The sequence below is a fragment of the Zootoca vivipara genome, chromosome 13, assembly GCF_965207765.1.
Source record: "Zootoca vivipara chromosome 13, rZooViv2.hap1.1, whole genome shotgun sequence".
In the NCBI taxonomy this organism is placed as follows: Eukaryota; Metazoa; Chordata; class Lepidosauria; order Squamata; family Lacertidae; genus Zootoca; species Zootoca vivipara.
Window position 1 is genome coordinate 18,867,779 of NC_142596.1, and position 17,107 is coordinate 18,884,885.

Consider the following 17,107-nt stretch of genomic DNA (forward strand, 5'->3'; position numbering starts at 1 on the left):
CAGCTATGCATTGGCTGCGATGTCAAGTCAGATCTGGGCCACAACAGGAGATGGCTGGTTAGTAGCTGTCACTTGCTTGGCTGGACTGCTTGTCTGGTGCCAGGAGATGGATCATCAGAAGCGTGCTAGCTGCCAAGTTCTGCTGCATGAATGATGCTGTCTGCTTGCACAATGTGATAGGCTGTTTCTGCCTCTTCATGCAGCTCCAAGGACATTGTATATATACACACAGAGAGGAGAAGGCAGCTGACATTTGCAGCATGCCCTTCAGAGAGGGCAATTCTGGCACCCTGGAATCAACACCATGAGAACCGCTGACCTGGTCCTTTGGTTTGGTTTTGAGTTGAGTGATGCACAAATGGCCTCTGGAAATCATCCATTTCATTTGTGGGAAGAGAAATGTGAGGGGACCATTTCACCAAGTTTCTTCAGGGGGCAGGGAATTTCTCCCAACAGTTTTTCAGGTGTGGGACTGTCAGGGACTGTGCTGAGGAAGGTTGCATTGAGGAATCTTCCCAGGAGCAGGAGGACAGTGTAGATTTGAAATAGTGGTTTGCAGAGGGGCATCGTTCAGAAGGCAGAAGCTGGGAAATACTGGGTGGGGAACAGCTAGCGGGGGGTGGGGGACACTAGAAGAGAGAGAGCATTAACAGATTCACAGTCTCTGGAGAGCATCTACCACCCCTCCCCCAAAGTCCTGGAGAGCTCAGAAAGTGGCAGAACAGAAAACACAGAGGCTCCAAGCTCAGATTACAAAACGTAGGAGTGACATAGTTTAATAGGGATGGAGGGGAAAAGGAACTTAATTGGGAACACCGCCATTTCCAGGAGATGTGTTCTTTGTTCCCTCGCTGTGATTATTAAAGTTTCTAACTGGTAAGAAGACTCATGTTCAGCTTATCTACTGCCATGGGGGGAGGAAGCTGATTCCCTGAAGCTTGCCAGGGACTCACAATCAGCAGCTTTTTCTGTTTTCTAAGGCAGGGATGGAGGAGCTAAATCACACTGAGGAGCTGTATCCTGATCTCCTCCACCACCCATCTCCCTTGTGGGCCATGTTTTGCAGGTGGGTGCAGCTATCCACCTGCCAATCGCCTGCTGTCAGAAGATGTCAAGGGGTCTATTTTCCCCCACACGTATGATCAGCTGTTCATTGTGGTTGCAAAATTCCATACATGGAGCAATGCAAGACTCCACTATTACTTGATCACCAGAATTTGCATAACTGTTCAAATCCCATTTACCTGGATTAGGCAAACAGGAATAAAGGGTCAGAGATTAAAGATGTGGTCACACAGAGGTGGGGAGCCACATACTGGGTCACCTAGGCCAAACCAAATAGTCTGTGTTGCTATTTCACCAAGAGAACTTCAACATGCTTGCCTGCAGAAAATATTACTTTCTTTGCCCTGTTTCCCAAAGGTAAGAGAAACACGTTATTCAAACAAAGATGGAGGAGGAAGAGAAGGGTAGCCAAATCCTATTGGCTACATGATAGTGACACATCATCACATCTTGCATTTGATCCCTAATTGGCTGGGATTATTGACAGAGAAACGAATCAGAAATAACACCCACTTGAAGCATCAGCAAATGGGAGCTGTGTCTCCAACCAGTAATGGGCAGCTGTAACAGAAAGCAAAATTAATGATTTTTGGAAGAGATTCGGTCCCTTCAAATCCCTACTGTCAAGCCAAAAAGTGAACACAGGGACCTTTCAGCTCAGCCATTTCTAGCTCCCACTCTTAGCCATTATGCTGTAGCAGCTCTCAGAATGGCACTAATAACCATCGTTCCTCCTGTTGCGTGCACACACTCTCTTTTCTGCATTGCTACAGAATGGAAGCACGGGTGTATGCTCGCTCACTGCCTAGTGATCGTTACTGGAGGAGTACAAAAAATACATTTGTCCCTTTTAATTAGTTCATGTCAACATGCAGTGCTGTTTGCCAGATGCTTTTCCACCAACAGTTGGAGATTCAAAGAGGTGTTGAGGAAATCAACAGTGCACATATGTTCATTAACCCACACGAACAGACAAGGTCTGTAGGAATGCGAGAGTTTGCTAAGTACAGCTCCTCTTGTTAAGGTCAACTGGATACTAGCTGAAGAGGGATGTTCCTGGCTAAGCTGTTGGTACCTAGATTTCCCACCCCACTACCGCAAAAAGCCATAATATCATTACTGCCTCCCTCTCAATTAGTTCGGCTCAGAATAGTCAAAGCCACCATGGCTGCTGGCCACAATGTCTATGTTCTCCATCCATTTTCAGCGGCAGTTGGCTTTGAATACAAGTTGCTGGGAAACACAAAGTAAGGAGAGGCCATCCTTGCAGGCCTTTTCTCACCTGGCCTAGGAGGGTGGGGACATGGACGTACCTAGCGAGGGGCAAGGGGGCAGCTCCCCCCCCCCCGAAGCAAAAAAAAATTACCGTATTTTACGGACCATAACCCGCACTTTTTCCCTCCAAAAGCTGAAGGAGAAAAGTCGCTGCGGGTTATGGAAATTGGGCTGTTTCCGCCCCCTCTGTGGCTGCAGCCAGCGACAGAGACGTGGGAAGGGGAAGGAGCAGCCTGAGCTTGGGGGGGGGGCGGGAGCTCCTTCCTTCCCTTCCTTCCCTTCCTTCTCTCTCTTCCCTCCCTCCCTCCCTCCTTCCCTCTCTCTTCCCCTCTCTTCCCCCACCCCCCGTAGTTTTGATCCTGGGTACACCCGGGGGGGGGGGGGGCTGGCTGACTCCAGCTAAAAAAGCTGATGCTGCTGAACAGACTCTTCAGTTGAGCTATTGCTTAGTGGGGGAGGTTGCGGGGGGAGTTATTGCTGATATTATTTTGTATCATTATTTAAGATCTTATTAAGATTTATGTATTTTTTCATTGTCCTATATTGAAAGATTTTTGGCAGAAGGTAACTGAAACTATCAACAGTACTGTATAGAGCAACCTTACATTTACAGAGCAAAATATCCTCCTGAATTATATAGCTAGCACATGGAACCATACAAAAGGACAATATGAGTGGACTCTCCCTACCCTTATCACAGCAAAAAGACTGATAGTGATGAATTGGAAAAATAAAATAAAAATAAATGAAAATGAAGATTTAGACAAACTCACTACATACAAACAACTTGCATATAAACGCAGACTTGCCATGGACAAAGGCAATGACATTTGGAATTCATTCTTACAAATAGTGTGATAAGTTAAGATCTGGTGAAGTACAATAGCCCCCATTGTTCTGCCCTGACACTGAGTTTCAGTGCCGAGGGCCTTCTGGCGGTTCCCTCACTACGAAAAGCCAAGTTACAGGGAACCAGGCAGAGGGCCTTCTCGGTAGTGGCACCCGCCCTGTGGAACGCCCTCCCACCAAAGAGAAAAACAACTACCAGACTTTTAGAAGGCATCTGAAGGCAGCCCTGTTTAGGGAAGCTTTTAATGCTTACTAGATGATTGCATTTTAGTGTTCTGTTGGAAGCCGCCCAGAGTGGCTGAGGAAACTCAGCCAAATGGGTGGGGTATAAATAATAAATAAATAAATTATTATTATCATTATTATTATTATTATTTATTTATTTTCCTTTCTACATGGTTCTCTTTCTCTTTTTCCCTCTTTTATTTACATCTAGAAATAGAATTCTAGAAATAGAATTCCAGCTGGCCATCCTATAGGAGGAAGGACCATAGCTCCATAGCAGAGGTCATACTTCGTATGTAGAACACCCACGTTCAGTCCTTGCTGTCTTCAGTTAAAACAGATCAGGTAGCATCTGGTAGTCCCAGAGTCCCCTTCATATGCTGCCATGAGAAGCTGAGTTGATTGTATTAATGGGTGTATTAATATATTAATGAATTTAAGGCAATGTTATGAACTGATTGTGGCCAAAATTCAGATGCTTTAGATACACACACCCTCCTACGACTTCTAACTTCAAGAAAGTCCAGAAATGGCGATGTTGTATGGGAATGGCAACTCAAAAGAGAAGAGCTTCTTTGGCTGAATCTCCCCTTTGTAGGGAGATCCTTATCCATGCTTGCCACTGACTGCTCATCTCCCCATCCATCTGGGAGAGGAGAAAGCGAGGGAGGGAGAAAGCTGCCAGTGACTGGGGAATAAGCAGCCTCAGTGGTTGCTACAAAAGAGCATCGCCTCTGTGTTTGAAAAGGATCCGTCTCGACAACGGCGAAGCCAGATTTGTAGCCTGCCACGTGGCAACAGACTAATCTCTTTAGCAGCTGGCTGCAGTGCCTTGTCCCCCCCGGGGAAGTTTTGCAGCAATTGTCAGAGTATATTTTAGATGACAGAACATCGAGGTTTCATTGCACAGCAAATGGGCCCAGTGGAAAATGGAACGAGATGGATGATAAGGCAGGAACTTTTCCACCAGGGGTGTAGCAGTTTCTTTGATGAGTGGAGCAGAGCAGAGGGCTCTAAATTCACCTTTGGCATTATTTGGGCTGTTGTCTGTAGTGCTTATGAACCGCCCTTGGCACATCTGAGGAGTAATTGCTATCACAAATGATTGGGGACTAGAGGGTTCTCAGGAAGTGTGCTGCTCCCAAGGGGGCACTCTGTCCTTGAGACTGGGTGTCTTGCAAGGCATGTTTGTGGTAGCTAGGTCAAGGACAAAGGAGGATTCAAACGATACATGCTGGATCAGAGCAAGCAGTTCGAATCCCCGCGACGGGGGAAGCTCCCGTTGTTCGGTCCCAGCTCCTGCCAATCTAGCAGTTCGAAAACACGTCAAAGTGCAAGTAGATAAATAGGTACCTTTCCAGCGGGAAGGTAAACGGTGTTTCCGTGCACTGCTCTGGTACGCCAGAAGCGGCTTTGTCATGCTGGCCACATGACCCAGAAGCTGTCTGCGGACAAACGCCGGCTCCCTCAGCCTATAGAGCAAGATGAGCGTGCAACCCCAGAGTCATCCGCGACTGGACTTAATGGTCAGGAGTACCTTTACCTTTAAGGTACAGAGGAGGAGGTCTTTGAACCAGGACTTTGACCAGATCGACCCAGCACACTAACTAGGGCTGTCAGAGAATTCAGAAATGGGAGTTGAAATTGCCAATGTTCACTTATTCATCCCCCATCCGGAACGGAAATCAATCCAGAGAATACTATCAGTATTTGCTGCTCCTGTTGCTTTCAGTCTGCAAATGATACATAATTATTTATACCCCTCCCCATTTGCCTTGAGTTTCCTTTGAATCAAAATGAAAGGGGTGGAGTAGCATAATGACAACATAAGTTTTGCATTTTTTTTTTGTCATAGCAGACAGCTAGAGGAATAACGTAGCTTTTGGTGGTAGTCAGGCAGCAGCAGAATGCAAACAGTGCTGCAGGCGACAAATGTGTGGTGGAACAATGGCTTCTCACACCCCCTAAGTGGGTGAATGGATGAATCTCTTAATGCTGACTTTTTCTCTGCTTTTCGTTTTCCCACTAATAACTTCTGTTTGCCACATTTCCACACCAATTTTCTATTATTATTTTTTAAAAGTACCTATGGAAATTTGTCAGAGCTCTGAGCTGCCTTTCTCACAATATACCCTGTTTCTCCGAAAATAAGACGTAGCCATAAAATAAGCCGTAGCAGGATTTTTAAGCATTCAAGGAATATAAGCCATACTCCGAAAATAAGACATAGTAATAGGCGCAGCAGCAATGCTGGCCGCGGCAGGAGAAGGAGGGAAAAAATAAAACATCCCCTGAAAATAAGCCATAGTGTGGTTTTTTGAGGAAAAATAAATATAAGACAGTGTCTTATTTTTGGAGAAACATGGTATATATATTTGTGAGCAATATCTGCAATTTTTTAATGTTATTTTCACAGACAGAGCAACCCAAACCCTTTGCTCTCAACTCAGAGTGACAGGTGGGTGGACTGGGCAGACATTTCCCTTCATCGAGACCTGCTAGCCTCAGTTTGCACAGAGCTCCCCCTTCTATCTGTCAAATTGGGGTAGGGGCAGTAGGAAGTCCAGAAAGAGAGGAATTGCAGAGACAAAGAGGGGATGAGCCAGCCTAGAGTCATGTGATGGAATCAGGCGTAATCCAGGCCCATTGCCCACTCTCAGCCCTGGCCAACATCCTCCCAGGCAACTATTCCATTAAAATATGCCAAGCACTGCATCAGATTAAGATTGCACACTGATATCTACAATCCTATGGCACTTTCACTTTAATATACACTTTTTTTTTAGATATTGACTAGCTGGAAATCTGTATCACAAAGTTCAGAATTGTGCAAACTTTGAAAGATAACTGTGTTTTGTATTTCTAGTTACAGGTAGGTAGCTGTGTTGGTCTGCCATAGTCGAAACAAAATAAAAAAAAATTCCTTCCAGTAGCACCTTAGAGACCAACTACGGTAGGTTTGTCATTGGTATGAGCTTTCGTGTGCATGCATCTGAAGAAGAGGTATCTGAAGAAGTGTGCATGCACACAAAAGCTCATACCAATGACAAACTTAGTTGGCCTCTAAGGTGCTACTGGAAGGATTTTATTATTATTATTTTGTGTTCTACATTGTTCTGTAGGCTGAAGACCAGACAAAAGTTATCCCCTATCCATAAAAAAAACCATAGGAAAATAGTATGGAGACACCAGGTATGGGGCACACAGGTGTAGTTCATTGGACTAAATTGAGATCTGTGCCTGACCTAACTAGGTCTTCAAGCCAGGGGTTCCCAAACACCAATTAAAAGACAGGAGGGTCACCAAAGATACCCGCAATATGCCAGTCCCTCAGGCACACCTACAGTAGCTCTTTGGATCCAGCTGATCTACAGAGCATAAGAAGAGGTTCCGGATCAGGCCAATGACCCGTCTAATCCAACATCCTGCTCTCACAGTGGCCAGCCATGTGCCTGTGGCAAACCCGCAAGCAGGAGCCGAACACAAGAGTACTCTTCCTTCCTGTGGCATCCAGCAGCTGACGTTCAAAGGCATGCTGCCTCCAACTGTGGAAGGAGAAGCAAAGCTGTCACAGCCAGCAGACATGTATAGCCGCCTTCTCCACGAATCTGTCCAATGCTCTTTTGAAGTCCACCAAGTCGGTGGCCATGGCTGCCTCCTGTGGGAATGACTTCTTCAGCTTAACTATGCACCGCATGAATAAATTCTTTTGTCTCTACTGCAGTGTTTCTCAACCAGTGTGAAACCCGATGTTTTTGGGACTACAACTCCCATCATCCCTAGCTAGCAAGACCAGTGGTCAGGAATGATGGGAGTTGTAGTCCCAAAACATCTGGAGGCACACTGGTTGAGAAACACTGCTCTACTGAATCTTCCAGCATTCGACTTCATTGAATGTCTGCAAATTCTTATTTTATTGGGGGGGGGGGAGAGATAGAGATAGATTCTCCATCTGCTTTCTCCATGCCGTGCATGATTGTACAAACGCCTGCCATGCCACCTCTCTCTCGCTTTTCCTCTAAACTAAAAAGTCCCAAGCACAGCAAAAAAAGAAGAAGGAAGAAGCAGGAAAAAGAGCGCTGCACCTGATCTTGCTTAGTGTTTGGCTGCACCTAATGATGTTCATGGAGCATTTCTGTGTGCAATTGAGAGATGGGTCATTTTACAGAGCCCTGGAACATGGTGCAGTGCAGGCCACCCACTGCCTTTAACGCAGTCATGAAATAAGACTATTTGTCCCCCCCCCAAAAAAAATCTCCACAACTTATCTGAGCTGTTACACGACATGCTGCAATATGCAAGTCTTCCCCCTCCTGCTTCCAGGTACCAATCTCTGCCTTGTTGCCCTCCATGCAACTCTTCAGACGTGTGTTTATCTCAGCAGGCCCGCCAAGCCGGCTATGGCTTACTTGCTTATTATCTGTATAGGGCTTTTGAAGGCTGCTTTAAAATGCCCATGATTAAGTGTACACCAGGGGTGTGATTTACCAGCAGGGAAGGGGTGGAGAGACAATGTATCACACTCTCCATGTCTGCTGGCGTCGTGAGAGGCCAGCTCGGTGGATGAAAGATTCAGACAAGACTGTACCTTTGCCATCCTCCTTCATCTCCTTGTTCACGTCTGTACCCCTTGCCTCTCTCATCAAGCCGGTCCCTCCTCCTTGGCATTATACCCAGAAATAGCTTGAGATCAGTTCCTACACTAAGGAAAAGTATCTCCTCCTCCTCCTCCTCCTCCTCCTCCTCCTCCTCCTCCTCCTCCTCCTCCTCCTCCTCCTCCTCCTCCTCCATGATTTCTTACATTGTTTTAAGGATTTCAGTCCATTTGACCCCACCCTTTAAAATAAAAGAACATTTCCAAGAAGGCTCACAAAATAAATGCATCAAAAACAATTTGAAAAATATGACCGTTGAGATACAGTTAAATGCTTTAAGAACACAATATTTGTTTTTTAAAATACAAACTATACAAGAGCCAGCAAAGTGGGGGGGGGCAGGGGCAGGGAGAGAATCACTCACAAGAGCTTTGCAAAATCAGACTAACTATAATAGTATCATCATACTGTGAGACCTCTGGGTATAGGGTGGTATATAAATTCAATAAATAATAATAATAATCAGGGTTGTGGGTTTTTTTTTTTAGTGAAAGCTAAAAGCCAATCCTGTTGTTTTAAAGAGGAGGATAGAATCATAGTTTAACCCTCTGCCATGCAGGAATCTCAACTAGATCATACACGGCCATCCAACCTCTGCTTAAAAACTTCCAAGGAAGGAGAGTCCACTGCCTCTCATGAGAGTCCGTTCCACTGTCAAATAGGTCTTCCTGATGTTTAGTCAGAATCTCCTTTCTTGTAACTTGAATCCATTGGTTCAGGTCCTAGCCTCTGGAGCAAGTTTGTTGCATCCTCCATGTGACAGCCCATTAGATATTTGAAGATGGATTTTGTACCTCCTCTCAGTCTCCTCTTCTCCAGGCTAAACATTCCCAATTCCCTCAGCCATTCCTAATAAGGCTGAGTTTCCAGACCCTTGGTCACATTCCAGCTTGTCAATATGCTTCTTAAACCCTGTTGAATTTTTTGGGGAAATGGTCCTGCTTACAGATTTTAATTTTACAAGCTAGCCAATTCTTTCTTGATTTCTGTCTCTTTTTTTAATAAGCTCTACACCACTCATAACAGCAAAAACCTCTCTGTGTAGCTCCCCCTGGCCTCACTTTTTGGAATGCCTTGAGAACCATGTCATATCATGTTGCATTGGGCACTCACAAAGCCTTCTGGGAAGACCCTCAGTTGGCCAGACATATCATGAGGATCCCTCCATAGCTTATCACTGGCTGTCCTTCCTTGCAATACCTATTTCTCTAGTCTCCCTGTGGCCTCCCAAGCTGCCCACAGTTCTTGATGTGACAAAGTCCCATGTGGGGAGTTAGTTAATAGTGTCTTACCCTAGGCTTTAATTAAGATGTGGGCACCTGGGGAGGCTGAATCATGCAGAGCACTGGTGAGATTTCTAGTGTGAGATAAAAGACACAAACACCCCTCTCAGCCACCTCAAAAGTAAGGTAAGCAGGGCAGAAACCTTGTGTCACATCCATGAGAATGTCACTGAAAATTTCTCACCCCTTTGATAATTTCCCAGCGCAATTTCCTTTCTCATTCATTGTTGTGAAAATGATAAAAAGAAAGGCAGGAGAAATGTTCAACACAGCATTACAGAGCATGATGCAAACTACTCATAAGATACATTCAGACAAGGGGAATATTGCATTACCATTTCTGATTATAATGCTTGTGTTTCTGCCCTGTTTTCTAACTTTGCATTCACACTGAAATACCCTGTTGCAATGTGAAAGTGTGGCTTATTGACCCATATACCGGCATGTCACACTAAAATATCATTCACATCAGTGGGCGTGGTTTAACACAAACATCACGGATAACGTCGCTACTCTCTGCACATGTATGCTTCTGTTCCCCGCTGATTCGCCCATGAAACAGGCAGGAAAGAGCTGTATGCCAGTATACTGCCTCAGATTTTGTCACTTGCTCCCTCAATTTTCTGGGTTAAGAGGGTTGCAAATTGATTTTTTTTCCCTGAAAGCAATTAGCATGGAAATTAGTGCTAAATTTCCACTATATTCAGCTAGAATTCTGCAATAGGCTTTTGCATCCAGTGAAAGTGCAAATATAATGTGGAAAGAAACAGTTAGGGAAGCATCGGGGAAAACGGAACAAACTGCCGTGTGGATGTAGCCAGAGTGATGGGTGCCAGTCCATGTTTGGAGCCTCCAGATTCACAGGCTGAGGAGGGGTACCACTGCCCTCGTTTTTGCCCTGCAGTCTTCCTAGAGGCATCTGGTTGGCTGCTGTGGGCAATGGGATGATAAGCTAGAGAGGCCTTGATGCCTTGACTCTGCCTCTGCAACTCAACTGAGGAATCAAGGCCTACCACTACAACACCCCATCCATCACCAAATGTCTTTTATTTATTTTATATCCTGATTTTCTCCCATTGTAGATTGTGGCATAAATAAAAACAGATAACATCTAAAAGTAATATATATATATATATATATATATATATATATATATATATATATATTTAGCTGTCAACTTTTGGATTTGAAAATAAGGGATCAGCAGCAGCCTCACCTGTCCTGGGGACAGTCTATGGCAGGCACCCCCAAACTTCAGCCCTCCAGATGTTTTGGACTACAATTCCCATCATCCCTGACCACTGGTCCTGTTAGCTAGGGATCATGGGAGTTCTAGGCCAAAACATCTGAAGGGCCGCAGTTTGGGGATGCCTGGTTTATGGTATATCTAACAATCCAGGATAGCAGCGGGAAACGGCACTGGAATAAGGGAATTTCCAGCAAAAAAAGGGAAGGCTGACAGCTGTGGCTTGGAATAAGGGAGTTTCCCACAAAAAAGGGAGGGTTGACAGCTTATATATATATATATATATATATATATATATATATATATATTCATAGCCCACCCCTTTCTCGTAGGAGCTCAAGGTGGGGTACAGGGTTCACCCAATGAGCTTCATGGCTGAGTGGTGGTGGGGGTTTGGAACTTAATTTCACAGTTCCTAACACTCTAGTGGCTACACCACACTGACTCTTAAGGAACAATTGAATAAGCAATCCTATTTAAAAAGTAATGAAAATACTTGACGCCATTTAAAAGTGTGTGCATACACACAAAAGGGACAACATACAGCCTTAGAAAACCCTGCTACAATAGCCGGTTAGCAGTCAAAGGCCTGTCGGAAGAAGAAGAAGAAGAAGAAGAAGAAGAAGAAGAAGAAGAAGAAGAAGAAGAAGAAGAAGAAGAAGAAGAGCAGCTTTGCTTGCCTGGTGAAATGGAAACAGAGAGGGGGCCAACCTAACCTCCCATGGAAGGGAGTTACAAAATCTGGAACAGCCACCAAGAACGCCTTCTCATGCCCTCACAAGAAGTGCCCGAAAAGGTGGTGGGACCAAGAGAAAGGCCTCCTCAGAAGATCTCAAAGCCCAGACAAGCTCATATAGGGAGATACCTTTCTTCAGATAGCCTGGACTCAACCCTCACTGCCCTGGAAGTCTTAGCGGAAAAGACAGAAATACCACCCAGTGTTTCTTGAGCACATGGCTCCAAGCCAGGGCTCTCCAGACGAGAGAAATGTGTCTCTACCTCCAAACGATGGACCTTCTTAAAATAGTACATATAATGGCAGCATTGACAGGCTCTTTGTTTATAGAAGCTTCAGTGTGACCAGGGTGGTATATTTCACAAAGAAAAGCAAGGGAGGCAAAGAGAGAAAGAAAATAGAGAAAAGAAGGTAAGTTATTGCCCTTGGAACATTTATCTCCAAGGGTGTTTCCTCAGCAAAACCAATTATTTCCCTTCTCCCCTTGCAGGATGTGGAGCAAATAGCTTGGTATCAAGGGGCGCAACCAAAGGAGCTGCCAAATTTCTCCCCACTTGGAATGGTTGACTTCATGGGTTCTGACCAGGCCTTAAAATGAACTAGTCTGGTTTAATGAAGTTCACTGAATTCATTCTCTCTGAACTGCACATGAAAGTTATTCCCACAATTGCCAAGTGAACAGGACATGAATCAAGGTGTTTTTTTTTGTGGGGGGGAGAACTTTCAACAATTTGACACCGAGACTGAGAAACTGAACTCACATTCACACCAGGCATTTAAATCACTATGGTGCTACTTTAAATACTTATGGCTCCAACTAATGAATCCTATATGCTGTATTTTGTTAAGATAACACCCCCACCCCGTGTCATAATTCCCAGAACCCCCTAAGAAGGGCTCTCTATTGTTAAACTATTATATGAATTGCCCTGAGAGAGAAATACAGGTCTCCTAACATCTCTCATCACATTTAACAAACTTCAGCTCCCATAATTCTTTGAGGGAAGCCAATCCTGTTTAGAGAGTTATCATAGTGCTTTACGTGTATGGTGTGAATGTGGCCTGAGAGGAACGAAAATTGACAGATTTGCCAATTCCAGATTACCTTCTGCCTAATCCTATATTTATTTACCACGTTTATATCCCACCTTTTTCTTCAAGGAACTCAAGGTAGCACACATGGTTCCCCTCACCTTGTTTAATCCCCGCAACAACCTTATGAGGTAATTCAGGCTGAGAGGTAGTAATTGGCCCAAGGTCACCCAGTGGACACCATGACTGAGTAGGGATTTGAACTCTGTTCTCCATGTGCTAGTCGAAAACTCTTAACTAGTACAGTGGTACCTTGGTTTACAACCATAATCTGTTCCGGAGGTCCATACAGGTTGTAACCCAAGGCGCATTTTCGCCAATGGGGCCTCTAAAAATTTTTTGTTCGTAATCCCCCCAAAATGGGTTGGAATCCCAAAAAAGTTTGCAAACCGGGACACACACTTCCAGTTTGACATGTTTGTAATCCAAAACGTATGCAAACCAGACTGCTTGTAAACCAAGGTACCACTGTACACCACACTGGCTCTTTTTAAATTAATTAATCATTATTTTTTAGCCTTGGTGTAAGAAAGAAACTATTGCAAAATCTGGAGATGTCAAAGAACAAACCTTCTGTGTGCAACGCCTGAGCTTGAACACTGAGCTACGGCCTTTCCTTGGTCTGTTTGCAAGCCAGACACTTTGCAAATAACCTTGCTTGCCTCAACATTCCACATTCATTACAGATTTGGTAGGCGATGTCTCTAGGGTGCCAGCATGTCATGTTTCTATGGAAGCTTTTCGGTTTGTGTAGCTTGAGGATGGGAACAGGTTTCGTGTTGAGGTGAGGCCTACCGCATGCACACTTGACCCCTCTCCCTTGTGGCTGATTAAAGAAGCCAGAGGAGTTTGGCTGACTGGATAATGGACATTGTAAATGTCTCATTAAGAGTCAGTGTGGTGTCAACAGTTTTAAAATCTGCTGTTGCAAATCCATTTACTGAAGAAAACTTCATTAGACGTCACTGTGCTAAGCTACTATCTCCAGTATTGGCGGAGCTATTAAAAGTGTGTGTTAGCATTGCAGAGCCAGAGTTTTCCTAAATGACTCAAAATCTGGATATTTTTTTGACCCTTTCCGTTTGGCTTGAAAATATTGAGGAAGGAATGGAGTAGGGTAAGAGTCTTTTGGTCAGTGGTGGTTAGTGCACATTGAGACTAGTGGACTGGAAGACAGGGATCCCAGAACCAATGGTAGGTGGAGCCAGCTCATTCCACTTTCGTCTTCATCCTCCCCATTGTTGAGTTCTGCAAGCAGGGCCGTCTTAAGCGCCCCTGGCGCCGTGGTGCGCCAGATCTCTCCGGCACCCTCCCGCCCCATTTCCCAGCGCGGTGGGTGGGTGGGCGCTGCGCACTGCGCGGTGGGCGGGTGGGCAGCCACAGCGCGATCTCTCCGGCGCCCTCCCGCCCCGTTTCCCAGTGCGGTGGGCGGGTGGGCGCAGCGCGGCTACCACAGGGGCAGCTCGCGGCGCCCTCCTGGTGGGCCGGCGCCGTGGTGCCCTGCGCCACCCAGCCTGGCCGTAGGCAACATTGAGATTAAGTGTCACCCTTTGGACTGGATGCAATTAAGGTTGGGGTGGGCGGAGATTTGATTCAGAACACATTTAATGGCAAAATCACCATATTCAGGGTTTCTGAAACAATATATGAACTGAAACACATATATCCTTGGGGGTTCTCTGAATTTTGCAATGCTGTTCTCCCGCCGAGTAATGTGCACAAAATACCTATGTTAGGTTAAAGTGTGCATATAAATGTACAGTGGTACCTCTACTTACGAATGTTTCTACTTACGAACGGAGCTCCGTCCGCCATCTTGGATGCGGTTTAGATAGGATTTTTTCTACTTACGAATTTTTAGATAGGGTTGCTTCGACTTACAATTTTTTTCTTCCAATGCATTCCTATGGGATTCGACTTACAATTTTTTTCGACTTACGAATGTGCATTCGGAACGCATTAAATTCGTAAGTAGAGGTACCACTGTATATATTAGTGAGGGGGAAAATGCAATAATCCATTTTGCTTCGCAAAAATGTTTACGTTTGGCAAAACAGCAGATAAATTGTGTATAGGAGCAGGAATTTGCAAAAAGTCCTGATGAATTTTGATGAGGATTATAAATAAATAAATCACAAGCTGATGTAGAAATGTGAAGAACTGAATGTGATTGGCAAAATGAGAAACAGAGAAAACAAAATTGGCATTTTTGTCCATCCCTAGTTGCAGGTAAGAAAGCAGGCAGGTGGGGGTGGGGTGGCTGAGACCACATTGTGGCTGGAGAAGCTGTGCCCCATTTGCCCATATGAACCAGCCTCCACTAAATTTTGCCTTGCGATCCATGTCTGCTGGGTACAATGGGACTTACTCACAGATAAGGGTGTATAGGATTGCAGTCTCTTTCTGCATGCACAGAAACTGTAAGAAAAAAGTGGACGTGAAACTAGAAACACGCCAGTTAAACAGCTTTCCTTCAGTCCCCTACTCCCATCTTTGTTGTAAAAATTATCTCTGTTCATTCTGTCTGAGTGTCTCATAATTGTACCAGTTCCACTTGATTTCCAGTGTGCTCACTTGTGTCCTTGTTAGGATAAAAAAGAGGTCTGAAAGTGACAAGCTGCTGCTTCTTTCTTAGGGGGGTCTTCGTAATACCTGCAACCATTCCTCTGAAGTCATTGGGATCTGTCTGTCTCAAGAAACAATGGAGTGCATCTCTGGGGGTGAAGTCAACTGCTGGAGAAGCTGTACCCCCTCATTGAAAATGTTGGACACATATATATGTATCATCATGGAACTCAAAGCAGCATGCATATGTGTCCGGAGAAGCAGGGACAGCATCTCCCTGCTTATGCTGCCACCCAGATGGTTAGCTGCAGATGTGAATCAAACTACAGTGGTACCTCGGGTTAAGAACTTAATTCGTTCTGGGCGTCCATTCTTAACCTGAAACTGTTCTTAACTTGAGGTACCACTTTAGCTAATGGGGCCTCCCGCGGCCGCCGCGCCGCCGCCACGCAATTTCTGTTCTCATCCTGAAGCAAAGTTCTTAACCCGAGGTATTACTTCTGGGTTAGCGGAGTCTGTAACCTGAAGTGTCTGTAACCTGAAGTGTCTGTAACTGGAGGTACTACTGTAACCAGAAGTGGCAATGTAGGTGGCGCTGCCAAAGAAGGAGAGGTGCTGCAGGTTAAGCACATGGCACGTGACTCATTTAGAGCGGCTTCCAAGGGGTGAGGGAGAAAGGATGGGGAAGAGAGAATGGAAAGAATAAAGAGCTAGACTACCGGCATGCCTTGCCACAGTGACGCAGCATGGAGGGAAGGAAAAGGAAGCAATTGCGTGCCGAGGTTCCAAGACATCCCCCCAATAACTCACACTTCACACAATATTTTAAGTTTAAGGTTTTTTGGCATTAATTTGCCCACAACTTTATTTAAATACAACTGAATATGCGTGGTTGCTTAGGCATTAGTTCTTGCCATCTGTCCCCCACCTGGGACAGTTCTGACTCCCACTAGCCTAGTAGGGGAGCCAGTAGGTAAGCACCCTCTAGGAGAGATCGGGGCAGGGGCCCACGCACTTGCCCTCATCCCTCAGATGCTCCCCTGGCCCCTAACGGGGATAAACGGACAAACATGTAGAGCCCCAGGATTCCTTTAAAGGAATACCCCTAAAGGCAGCAGCAACCATGAGGGGCAGGCCCAACCAAAATCCATACCCCTCCACCATCCAATTTGAACCAATGTCTAACCGGCAACCTTTCAAGTTGTGACTTATTGCAGCGTAGTAGGCAAAAACCACCTGGCACCAGCCAATCAGCCAAGTGGCAAAATTCCTACCAGGCCCCTGATCCAAAACAGGCGACCCCCATGAGAGGCGCAGCAAGGTCAATGCAAGAACGCCTAAAATTAGAGGAGGGCTGGCGGGAGATTTGTTGCGAGCAGCAAAAGTGGAACTGAAAGCTGCTCACTAAGCATATATAGGGTAAGGCTGTCAATCATTTGCTACATGCAAACTTCCCCAGCAACAGCACACCCACCAATCACACATGTGGGCATCCAAACTGACCCGCTTCTCCAACCCTGGGATGTCTTGTTCCGCAACCCATGTTCTCCTCTATGGGGAGAACTTGCTTTCTAACTACCCTGAAAGAACATGAAAGAGCCTGCATAATCAAGCGGATGGTCCCTCTAGTCCGGCATCCTGTTCTCATAGTCATAGCTGCCAAGTATCCCGTATCCGCCGGGAAAACCCCTTTTTTCTTACTGTTTCCCGGCGGTATCCCGTTTGGTGAAAAATCCCGGTATTGTCCCTTAAATTGGCTTCTGCCCGGCGGCCATTTTTCTGGTGCCGCTTTGCCCTTCTATGGGCACCAGAAAATGGCGGCGCCGGTGCCGGAAGTCGCTTCCACGCATGACCGGAAGTTGCGTGACGCGACTTCCGATGGCGCTTCGCCCTTCTATGGGCATCAGAAAATGGTGCCGCCGGCGCCGGAAGTCGCTTTTACGTGTTTCCGGTCATGCGCGGAAGCGACTTCCGGCACTGGCGCCGCCATTTTCTGGTGCCCATAGAAGGGCGATGCGCCACCGGAAGTTGCGTCACACAACTTCCGGTCATGTGCGCGCTGCCAATCCCGGATCTTTACGACCCGGACTAGGCAGCTATGCTCATAGTAGCCAAC